The sequence below is a fragment of the Xylocopa sonorina genome, chromosome 5, assembly GCF_050948175.1.
Source record: "Xylocopa sonorina isolate GNS202 chromosome 5, iyXylSono1_principal, whole genome shotgun sequence".
Lineage (NCBI taxonomy): Eukaryota > Metazoa > Arthropoda > Insecta > Hymenoptera > Apidae > Xylocopa > Xylocopa sonorina.
This window is the reverse complement of record NC_135197.1, coordinates 3,290,689-3,303,459: the sequence shown is the minus strand read 5'-3', so window position 1 is coordinate 3,303,459 and position 12,771 is coordinate 3,290,689. Positions and strand designations below refer to the sequence as shown.

At 42.5% G+C, this 12,771-nt stretch overlaps 1 protein-coding gene and 1 long non-coding RNA gene across 3 annotated transcripts in view; both read right to left on the bottom strand.

The window, feature by feature from the left end:
* LOC143424097 (uncharacterized) overlaps window positions 1–6,549 on the bottom strand; it is a 72,390-nt gene extending 65,841 nt beyond the window's left edge. The window contains exon 1 of the long non-coding RNA XR_013101881.1: window positions 6,295–6,549. This is a non-coding gene — a long non-coding RNA (uncharacterized LOC143424097). The remainder of the gene's footprint in view (window positions 1–6,294) is intronic.
* Window positions 1–12,771, bottom strand: part of LOC143424090 (A-type potassium channel modulatory protein KCNIP1) — a 141,206-nt gene that overhangs the window by 100,666 nt on the left and 27,769 nt on the right. The gene's annotated exons all lie outside the window — the stretch shown is intronic.

The window sequence follows — 12,771 nt, the reverse complement described above, 5'->3', positions numbered from 1 at the left end:
CGAGTAGTAAGAAACAGCTACCGTCCGATCAAAATAGTGTACTTAAATAAATGTAATATATAACGTATATTCAAAATGTATCGTACCATTTAAAAGAATCTTCAACGAGGATACAGAAACTGAACGATTATTAAAAAATGTTATCCTTCAAAGTAATTCTAAAAGTCTAAACGAAGACCAGATGAATGAAAAATTAATTAGTGGTTAATCGTGTAACATTCAGTAACTCTATCCAAAGATATCATTAATTTTTACGAGGGCAGACGGATCGCCAAGCGATCAGTCGGTTGCTTTGATCTTGCTATTAAAAATTAAGCTCACGACTACAGAGTTCGCGACCCCATTCCAATTCTCTTTACTAAATATCGATCCGTGTCAAGAGTAAACGGCGAAGATAGCGGTTGCAACGGTATGTCTCGAACGCCGAGCTCGTTCCAAGGGAACCCATCGAAAATCCACCGAGTTGCTAAACTTCCAAACCGCCGCCTCTTTTTAAGGAACTTTCGCGTCCAGCAAATCAGCGAAAACCAAGTGCTTCTTTTGGATCATGTCGATAACGAACAAAGGGTGTTGAGTGGCAGCGAACGAAAGACGAAATGCGTCGAATTTTCAATTTTCTTGAACAGAACGTACAAGGAAAACGTTTCCTGTATATTTGAAACGTAGGAATTTAATTAAATCCAAAATATACGAACAGCTGCCACAAAAATGTCCTTTAATATTTAGAAATATTTGAAACCGCGATAAAAAGGATTGAAATAAATTCGCGTATAAAAGAAACAGAACGCTGCTTGCGTTTCCTCCGTCTGTTATTTATAGCGACATCAGCCGCTTGCGTTCCTGGCGACACAGAAAGCGGTGGAGAAAAAGCTGTACGCACTCGCTGTTTGCTTCGTTAGTTATCAAATATTATGAAACTCGTAAATCAAACGTTTTCATATTCCCTCGTTCCCAATAAACCATCAAGAATCGCAATGCACGTTACGTAAGTATACACGTCTCGTATTTCTTTGCCCCGCTACAATAATATCATCACAGATCCGATACCTGAAAGAGAAACTTTCAATTCCACATTTCAACGATTATTCAAACGTGGACGACCGCACTACGCTAATCGCGTGCCCGTGCTATCCGACAAAGAGGATCTCGTGAACCTTCAAGAAGCAATTACGCCGCCATCAAATCTAATTGACGCCAACGCGGAACTTTTTCAATAATTTCACGCGACAAGCGCGTCGATAATTTCCACTTAAGATTCCCGCGGAACGACGAACGCCCTGGTTCCACCCTGCGCGTCGCGGCGTCGAATGTGGCGCGAGTCGATTCGACCCATCGAACCCTGCTGAAACAGCTGCCACGGGGCTACGGTTCCTCCTCGAAAGTCACTCCCGCGGCTGTCGGAAGAACAGGGGGCGGCGGGTCGCCCCTGGAAATTTTCTTTCCGCGTTGATTCACCGGAATGAAGACTTTGTGCGGGAAAAGTCCACGGGACCAAGTTAGATGAATCAAGCTCCGCCGCTGGGTCCTCTGGAAACCGTTGGGGGTGAGAGCGGTGGAAAGTTGCTAACTTCGCCCGGGAATCCAATATCAGAGACGGACGTTTACAGGATTGGAAAGTAATGTTTGTACGTCGTTCTGTCGGGTAACTTCGAGGGCAAGAATCGCGGCGTTCACCAGCCCTTGTAACCGGAGTCAGACTCGCTTGTTAGTTTCTCTTTTTTCGTCCGAGCCGACGTTTCAACCGGCGCGCACATCGCGACAACGATCCGACCGTTTCGTTACGCGGCGCGCGCGTGATTTTTATTGGAGAGGACAATGGACGCCGAGGTGTGCCTGAAATTGATTTAGAAACGATTCGAATGAACTTTATATTTTTTTTGTTTTTAAGTATTTCTTGTTGAATATGTAGATATATGGATTCGATACTTTGGAAATGGATAGGGATGACATAAGAGACGTATTGATTATGCATTCTACTCGTAAAATCGAGTAACGGGTCTAGTGTGCATTGGTGAAACGGAATAGGAGGTCACGGATTGCTCGGTTCCATAAATGACGAAATATCCCAATTAGTAAATGGATTTTGATCGATAAATACCACTTTGCTTGATCGCAACGATGCAACTCTATCGTATATCTACATATTCCGAATGCTTTAATATTTCTGAAGGAAATTTCGCGCGAAACAGAAATAATAACGACGTACAATTCTCTCCGTAAATATAATTCCCTGCGAACGTGACGATACGCTCTGAAAAAGTTTTTAAACTGTTTGTCACGGTCCGAATTAATTAATTACTAATTTGTTAATTACCTTTGTCCAAGCCACTTGACGATGCGCCCGTAATCATGTCAGCTATTTTAATAACGTGCTTAACGAGCCTGAAAATTTATGTTTTAAACCAACCGCCTTGATAAACGAAGCTGTGCATGTTCGCGACGTCCAAAATGCACTTACTTCGAAAGGTATTATAAATGGGAATACTTTCTCAATTCATAGCTGTTCGAGTGTACTGTAGAAATATTCGAGCGACGAATACTTTCACGTGGTACGATTATTTGTTGCTTTTTGCACGGGTATAGGATTAACAAACGACTGCAAAAATCGTGCAGACAGAGTGGACACACTGGTACGTGCCACTTACTTCTAGAAACGAAATCGCTGGAATCGATGAAGCGATATCTAAATGGAACACGCACACCAAACAACCAATTTCATTCGATTTGTAAATATTCCCTATGATTTACCATATTCCTCGGCAATAAACGTCTCTGTACGAGTTTTCGCGTTCCATAATCTGAATTCAATTCGTTATTCCTGCTGACAGCGCGCGTTTCAGAGAAGTAGCGAGAGGACTCGATAACTTCTTTAATTAATGGTTATTGTACACGTTTCTGCTCGTTTGTTTCCGCTCTTCCCCTCGCAGTGTTTCCTTACTTTCGCTTTGTGGCATTACCTAATTACTCTTGTTATTTTGAATACACCGATGCAGCATTATGTTATTCTACACTAATTAGCGACAAGCGCGCGCGGAAGATCGCCAACGGCGAAACGGAACGAGGTATCGAAGCGACGCAACGCGTGACATGGTTTTTTCATTATCGATATCTTCGCGTTAATTAAAACGTACGTCAGCATTAATATACAAGCTAATTATAAACCATAAACCATGCAGGAACACATTATCAACGATATAGACTGAAGCCTGTCTTTAAATAAACTCGACGTACATACTCCCCATGTTTATACGATTTAAAATTGATGGTATCGATGCAAATCCATTATTCTCCAATGATAGAAGTACACAGCTGGACTAACCCACACAAACAACTAGTAGATCGAAATCACAGGCATTCGAATCGTTCGAGATACGACTTACACTCGATAAACATCTCCGATTCGTCGAAATTGCAACTGAAAAAATCGCGACGCCAAATTAGTCTAGTTTAGCCGAGATCGGTAACAGTGAACGGAGTAATTAATACCTGGAAGGACAGACCGTAGGTGTTCCCAAGGCGCTGTAAATTTCGACGGGCCTTCAGGAATGCTGCTAAACACGAAATTACCAGGGAACTTCACGCAGACGCGTCTCGAGTGATAAAATTAAGATGATCGTGCGACGCGACGCCGGGAGATTTTAATTACGCGACCCTTCAAGATCGCGTCCGAAGGCGGAAGCGAGAAAATCAAAAGAACGGTAATTGAGATTCACCGCGTGCACGGACCTACCCCCATATTTAACCACGCGTCCACATTTCTTCGCGGCCACCACCCCGCGCCAGTATCGGAAACCGTTTTTCTGCTTAATGGCGTTCATCCTTATCTCCGCGCACGATTTTGCGGAAAAACTTTCGACCTATCTTCGACACGATCAACCACAACGACGATATACGATTCCGATCGTTACGCGCCAGCCGGAAATGCTCTTTTCACCGGCCGACTTGATTATAGAATAATGGAAACGACAATTGGAGGGATTCGCTTGGGACTTGGAATTGTTATTGATACCAAGAAGGATTTGTTATCCCCTCCGTGAGCTACGTCCGTGGAAGTGTTTGCTTTCCATCCAGGGAAACAATGGTAGATTTATATTCGACGCGAGCGATGGAGCCATGCGATTGCTCGGTAAAGAAAATTATTTCGATTTCAAACACTGTGGTTAACGGAAGATAGGAAATTATAATATGTATGAGATCTATGCGTACGATGAACGGCGGTTAAACAGCTTTCCCGCTTTGTTTTTGAAACATTTATGTATTTACTGTGTACCTAGTAGTTTACTATATTTAAATATTGTATTGTTCGTAATTATAAAATTCAATTCTTAAATTGAAAGGAGATATTAACATAGCGTTGTGCAATTTTGAATGTAGATATAAAGACTATGTATATATGCTACGTAAACTGGTCGTTTCAGTATTTAATAATGCATATTTGTGGTTAACAATAATAATATTAATAATCATAGAGAGAGAGAGAGAGAGAGAGAGAGAGAGAGAGAGAGAGAAAGAGAGAGAGAGAGAGAGGAAGTGAGAGAGAGAGAGAGAGAGGAAGTGAGAGAGAGAGAGAGAGAGTTATATATATATATATATATATATATATATATATATATATATATATATATATATATATATATATATATATATATATAAAACAAACGTATTCGACACTAAAGTCCAACTATCCACGCATTATGGGTGTTGTTCACAACTCCCACGCGTTTATTAATAACCAACCCTTACTGAATGAGCCCCGTGTATGCGATTGAATTTCTTTTTAAAGCACATTATTGCACCAAATTAACTAACATTGGAGAGTAGAGTATCGTCGAACATTGAACTGCGTAATTTGTGTTCACATTTTTGGCACTTGGATCGTTGGTTTTCACTTCCAGAACTATACATGCATGCGTTTCACAAAGTGTACATAGTATGCTAATTACTGTTAAATTGTACGGGTTTCACTTTTACGGAATTCACGTAATCGCGGATTATTGTTGTAATCACGGTTCGAAATCTCCGTTTCGCTTGGTACACCAAATTCGACACACCTCGTGTAATTCGCGAAACATTAACGATAAATCATCTAATCCCGTGCGGGAGATTGATTCGTGCACACGTAAAGTAGGTAAAAAGTTCGCAACTGGATTACGGAGGCACGAAACTTGTTCCTCAACTTCTTCACTACCATAACCCGCGTCCCTTTATTGGATGAACGAAGCTTCGCGTCCTTTCCACGTACGCAACATTAAACACTCCTGGTTACACCCGTTTAATATTCGACAACAATTCCAACAACTCCAGCACGTCGAAATTCCTAAACTTCGCGACGAACGCAACATGCATCTGCAGACGATAAAATTATTTGTGAAATTAAAAGCGTCAGTTGAATTAATTAAGAAAAAAGAGAGAGATAGAGAGAAGAAAAATTCTTATAAAGTAACAAGGACGTATCGCGTAAATCTGTTCGATGTTCAAGCCGGAGAGTTATGCTTTGCGTGAAATAATGTTAAATACCACATTGCGCTCGAGACGGAAAATAGCTTTGGCGTATCCTGGCTTTGATGCGCGTCTCTCTAAATAACGAAGAATATTCGATACGCGCGGGTAAATTCAACGTTTAATGAAATTCAAAGGGGCGGCATTCACCACTGTCTCATGTGATTTCACCTACTTCCTATGGAGCTGACAAGTCGGGGGCTGGTTTTAATGAAAAGCGGCAGGCTGTCGCGTATCCCTGTCCGGCCCGGTTAAAAGGGTGCCGAAGGCAGCGATCGAGCTGACGGTTCAGCTAAAAATTCTATTGTCCGGCTATCTCCGTTTCAGGATTCCCGTGGTGCTCCGTAACGGTGGTTTCGCGGATCCGTAGCAATTACGGGAACAACGCTCGCGGCCGCTGGTAACTTCCAGGGACAAAGGACACCTACCGTGGCTTTCATTAACCAAATGGAGCCGGAGAACGTGGTATCGAATGTGCGGTCGCGATCGACGACGATCCAAAGAAAACGCGAGAACGCCAGGTCGTGAATCAGATAAACGAGGAGCAGCCAGCAGCCTCTACGATCACCACGCACGGGAATTTCAACCCTTAACATCGCGTTCGTCGAACGAGACGGAAGAAAAGGGGAATATTAACGGAAGTAACGATTTTGTCGGGGGAACGTAGAGTCGCCTGGACGAGCGTGGTGAGCGATTTAATGGTAAACGACCCGCCACTGTGCCCTGACGGCGTCGAGCGTTTCGATCGACGTGGCCAGAAGGAAGAGAAAGTTTGAAAGTAAAGAGGGTACTCACCAAGGAGGACCGCGTGTGTCCGCGTGACGTCGAGTACAAAGAAAATGAAATGGGACACGCGACGGCAGGGAAATTTCCAGGCGGCGAGACGCGCGTGGCAGCCACTCGGAGGACTCGAAAGCCGCAAGCGAGAACGGAGAGAAGAAAAGGGAAACGGAAAGTTCGGAATTCTCAACGATGAGAAGTGTGCGCGTGATTGCGTGTCGGGGCGCGGACTGAACGACTGGGAGAGCACGGTCGCCTCTGGTTGTCCCACCCCACGCTCTCCTCAAACCATCCCCCACTCCACCATCCCGCCATGAAGCTCCAAAGCTCCCCACAACCCCACACCCTCGACAGTTCCAGTACCGTTCGTCGTCAGCGCCAACGCCCTTGCGCACTGGGAACGTCTACGAAGCGTGGCCCCGCCGGTCCTTCGCCACTCGACACCTTCTATTCTACCTTGCACCTTCCTTTCTCACTTTCCCCCTTTAATTATTACCCCGCCCCTCCCCAGCCCGTTCAATGGCAAAAAAACGCATTAACCTGAGATAATTGACCGTTAAACGGCGCACAACCAGGCTCTTCTCGGCTCTTGTTTACCTCTCCTCTATGGAGTGCGAACGAAACCGCGTAAGAGGATTGCTCCTTTGCTCCTTAGCTACTGTTTCGCGTTCCGTCGCCTCTTTCCCTTCTCCGCTCGTCTGCTACTGGCTAAGATCGACAAATTTCCATGTTCATCCGAGCTTGCAATTTTTTAACAGCTCCCAGTTTCCATGCGCACGGAATAGTGTCTTGCGATTGTTTTATACCAGAAAATTATAAAACGATTCAAGGACGCTTGTAGTATTTGCAGTATATTTATTGCAAACATGAACCATCAGTTTTACCGGCGTAATCGTGAAACTTCCCCCTTGCTATAAATACTACGTGTTATTTTAAACACTTCGGTTCAACATGTGCTGCGGGTACAAAAGTATTGATAAACTATTGCGTGTGTTTTAACATTTACATACTTGGTTATTATAAAGTTTCAAGTGTTAATAAAGTTGAATAAATCTCAGTCGTATGAAATTTCCTACTGTCTGATAATAATTCCAAGTAATTAACCACGTGAAGTAAAAATTTATTTAAATTAAAAGAATGTTTTCGATCCAACTGTGCCGGAACATTTTTCTGGACCCTAATGCAATTTCATCTCTCCTCCTGCGAGCGTTAACGAAATTGAATCGCTCTAACAGGAATTGGTAATATATTCCTGTCAAACGCCATTCACCGAATTTCCCTATTCAAGAATATACGATAGATATACGTAGATAGCCTTTAGTATAAAAAGTTTCGGGTCTGTGAATTTGTGGAAAGCCCAATTTGAATCTATCCGGACGATCTCTCAGCCCCCGGAGTTTCTAGACACATATATTGCACTTGCTTTCTTCGCCGCGTATCTATCTTTTATCCGGCGTTACATCAACCTTCATCACGGCACGTCACTTTCATTCTCGATCTGGCTCTCATGGATCCTGAACTCCGACGAAGCGTTATAGAGCTGCACGTACCTAACTTGCATGCACAGGCCCCTTTTTCAGCGGCCATTAGCTTCTCTTCTAAGCAGGCAAAAAGTTAAATATTTCAAAGATATGTATTATACATTTATAATTATTATTTTCTTTCGCAAATATTTGTTATTACTTTTATATATGAAATGAAAAGAGTGGAATTTGTAATCTAGAAGTATCATATCTCAAGTACAATTACGAATATTACTTAGCACTCTTTTTGTTCAAACTAATCGTAAGATATAATATTCGAAGAACTTTAACAGCGTATGCGAAGAACGTAATATGCGTACGATCATACCCAAACCAGCCCATTAGCATCACATAAATTTTCGAACGTTCCTCCAACCATCGTTTCGCATTTGGAAATTACTCATAGCTCGAACGTGATTCCGCAATTCTCACAGGCGGAGCTAGTTCAGCGTTTAAGAATGTTTCCCCTCGAATGTTTGATCAAGCCTCGAGATTACTCGAAAGGTCCTATTGGGCCGATGCATCTCGGAGGACAAGCAGAGGATTCGAGTTCCATCCATGCTGGAATTGCCCGCGGTTAGAGTGCTATCAGTGATTTGAAGTTAGCGAAGTGTCGAAAATCGACGAAGAAAATGATAGCCTACGATAAAGATAGAGAGGAGATAGGCCGGAATTCTGCGGTTCGACGAGCAAGAAAGGAGCAGAACGAGTTAAAAGCGTCTCTCGTTACAATCGAAGACCGCGAATAAAACAAACGATACGATTTTAAATAAAATATTCAACGCGTATTAAACGTTACGATCATTACCGATTCGTTTCCCTTTTTCCTTAACGTATAGAAATTGAAATATTGCAATCTTTTTGCAATAAGAATAATTTCAACCACGTTCGTTATTTTAAAATAAAACGAATAATCCAGGCGAACGAAGTTGTTCATCAAATTGAACATTTCAATCGATATCATTAGCAACATTCAATTTATGGCGTGAAGGATTCCACTCAGACTCGATGCTTTCTCGTATCCACTCCGAAACTAACGTTAAGCCAGCTTATCGATACAATTGAACTAGATTTACTATGGGCAGCGAGTCAGTACTCCCAAGGTGATTACCAGATGCGAATTTTAGGCTAGCCGACGTTAATCGCCTTTGCGATAATTCATGTAAAACGAAGGGAAAAATATTTTCTCCCCCGGCATTCCTCGCGATGCAAATGGATATTGAAAACGACAGGTGCGGAGCAGAATTTTAATCTCAACACGTTTTACACATTTAAGAACTTACGCCGCGGCCATAAATTTACTGGAAGACAGACTTTACGTAGATATGAATCGAAATTTGTTACCACTGCCAATTTCATTTTAAACGCTGACAATTTCTCGAGCCGTGTACTTCGTTCGAAGATATTTTTTTCTTCGTGCGATTGATAAGGGTGATGCGAGGCATTTCAGTCTATTCAAATTCGTTCGATTCAATCTAGGGGAAAAGCTATACCATTTTCGTGCGTATTAACATATAAAGAGTCTAAATCTCCTGGCCCTTAGCTGTTTTCCCGATACAAGGGGCTCGCAAGGTGCTTCGTAATGAAAATTGCAAAGAAATATCTACGAAATAGCATCGTTTTTAGTAATCTGTCGTGTTGCAAAATTTAAATTAGAACAGCTCCGTTGTTACTTTAAATCCTGTTTTAAATGTCTTCGTTTGCATAACTCGTTCGAATCTCGTCGCTACGTACAGGGGATATTTAACAACTTCAATTTGCAAAAGTCAATTCTAATTAGTATCGTTTCTACAGCTGCATTACTTTTAGTCGACCAGGTCAAACCAGATTACGTGCGTAGATCCCGTTTTGGTCTTAAAGGGTTGAAACGTAGAGCGAAATAAAATTTTCTGTGCCATTTGAAAGTGCACAGGCATCGCTTGTACGGGGAAAAATCTAAAATTCAGCGAGTTTATCACCCTGCCCGGTCATTTATCATATATCGCTTGATTTAGTAAAATCTCGGTACCGCTGGTTAATTAGAAGCCTCGAAGATTTAGGAGTGCCCATTGAATATTTCATGTGTCAGTTAAACATAATGTAGCTGCGCCGTTAAACTCGTTCAGAAGCATTTACATACATTTCCATACAATCTACTCGCGGGGGACATACTTTTTTTTCATTATCATGTCATTTACTCCCTTAATCAAGGAGATAGGGATCGCGCGATTCCAAGAACAAGTACAACGCCAAAATAAAACTCGAACTGCGATAGTTCGTTAATTTAAAAAGTTCCTAAGCTAATCTACGATAGAATTATGGTACGAGATTTTAGCAAGCGGCAGCAATCCGGCGAACTTCCCCCAAAACATGGTACTTTATTAGGTTTCGTTACCTCTGCGCGAAACACGCGCAGCCTGACTACGAAAAATCCTCCGGCAAGAACAGGTGGACGCGATCGATCAATGATGCTGTGCTGGCACTATAAAAGCCCTTATATAAATAAAGAAACGTCGCGAACAGGTCGGCCACCTCGTGAGATATCCGAAAGACAAAGGCTGATGACTGGCTAGACGTATTGATTCGCTATTCTTAGATCGGTGACGACGTGGATATTTATTTGAAGAAGTAAGCGTCGCTACCTTCGCGATTCTCTCGCATCCGCCTCCCGTCTCCACCGACGCGGAGAGAACAGGTGAGTGCACTCGCGAAGCTGCTTGCGTTTCATTGTACGAGGCGCGCGGACGGTTCACTCGAACGTTGGTGCACGCGTGTGCGTGCGCACGGAAGCGGTGCACTTTGCATCGACGACCCGGTCGAAACAAATTTCAACAAAATGCAGCTGACCCGTTGCTCGACGCCGACCGTTTCGCTCCGCGTCCCAAGCAAATGGTCCAGAACGAATCCGAGGCAATCCAGGCAACGGACACCAAGAGTAATTCGTACTTTCGAGCGTCGAAAGGTCTCTTTAACGATCCGCGCTTGTCTTGCGTGATGACCTGCGGAGAATGTCTGGACATTTGCGACTCGCGCGAAGTCTGAACGCGAGGGGTGGCTTCGCGAGAGTGTACGAGCTTCGTGTTAAAAATGGAGAAACGTTGCGCTCTGCTCGGCTGTTCTATTGTGTTCCGGTTATATCATAACGCGGATGTACCTCTATACGTGCTTGTACATCTTTAATGCGCCGTAAGGGCGCGGAATGCAGCCCCACGCAGGGTGCAGAGGGCCGCGCGTTCTTCTGAACTCGATAAATCTTTTCACCTGCTACGGTTAAACGGGGTGAATGCGTTACGAGTGTAGACAGCGAGGGAGACGAAACGTTTGTTACGGTCTGCGGTTGACTGACATTGTTCAGGCTTGTTCAATTTGCACGAGCTGCGACCGGTGTAACTGAAAACTCGTAGGACCACCTCGTTAAAGAGGAACCCGCTGTGCAACGTTCGCGTCTTTATTAGCGCTCGACACCGAACTCTTTCGGTATCGTCCAGGCATGCACGCTATTTTCTGCGTCAATAATGGAATTTCGAATTGATAATTCGTGATATTGCGACACGCTAGATTCGCGATGGTTGCAGCGTGTTTCGAATAAAAAAGGTGAGCTTGTCAGTGAAGGGATTAAACGACGGATCTATTTGAATATCTAACTACGTGATAACTAGATTTGATGGCTCTCGAATACGTGAAGTTTAGTGCTTCCGTGTAACGATGACTGGTTTGGATCTGACGCGAAGTCAGGTTTAGTTTGGGTAGAGTCGTGTTTTGACAATTAGCCAATCAACGTGTCTAAAGAACAGTGACAAACGAGAAGCTGTACGAATTTTATACAGATTTCCTCCAGACTGTACGAACACCTGGCTGTTAAAAACGGATGTAGCACTTGAAAATTTCTTGTTTATTGCACGCATTTGTATCACTTTAACGAGCAATTTTATCTAAATCTTAGAGCCAGTATGCACTTTTATGTATGCAGGCAGCTAAAAAAAATCCGGAACTCAAAAATAGCTTCTTGTTACGAGCATACCATAAACCATGCCTGCAGAGACGTAATAACGTCAAAATGAGACATGAAAATTCTTGATGTAACGTTGTTCTGGTACAAGTTTGATCGTTGAACACCTAAAAAGGATTTCGCGCATCTTTTTGTCCAACAAATTCCTTTTTCTATGCATGATAAAAAACAGGAATTTATGGCATTCGACTTAATTTAAATTTCATTCTGTTAGAAGCAATTTTCTTTTTGATAATCCGGTCAACGACTAAGTGGAATATTGTTCCGTATAATCCGGAGATCTCATTACTAAATACCGCTGAAAGTTCTTTAAAGTCTAATGATAGTTAATCGAAGCTGCTCCCTATGTTGATACCTTCGCCCAATTAGAAACGTAACAAGCCATAGCCATTCTCTAATTAGTCAAAGAGGATCCGCCAAAGAGAATCTCTTACCGTAGCTACGCTTATTCGTGCGGCCGTGTGGTTAGAAGATTCAATTATTCAATAATTGGGACTAATTATAAGTTTACGTTTGAAGTGTACATTAATAATGTACAAGCTCTCCAACATACATAACCGAGAACGTACGATTATAATTATAAATAAATAAGAATCTCTAAACTCATTTCAAAACCCTGTAAAATGTAAAGATCAAATATTCTCATTTCATATCGAATTAAAATTATTCTAATCCTGTTTTAAAATGTGAAAAACAGAAACATACCTACGAGTGTGTTAAAATATTTGAAAAACAGAACAACTGTTGGACAAGAAGTTTCAGCTAAGAGAAACAGAGATACGTTCTCAGAAACTAGCGGAAGTACTAGACTGGTGATTGTGAAAATCTTTTTCTTGAATAAAGAACAATGGGTTCGATAATCTTGGACAACCGGTTAAGTGTTCCACTGAAACTTCCACGAGGAATAAGGACATTTCCACGGCGGGCTCTTTTAATCATATCTAGGTCAAACAATGGCGAACTTTCGACGTGATGCTCGCT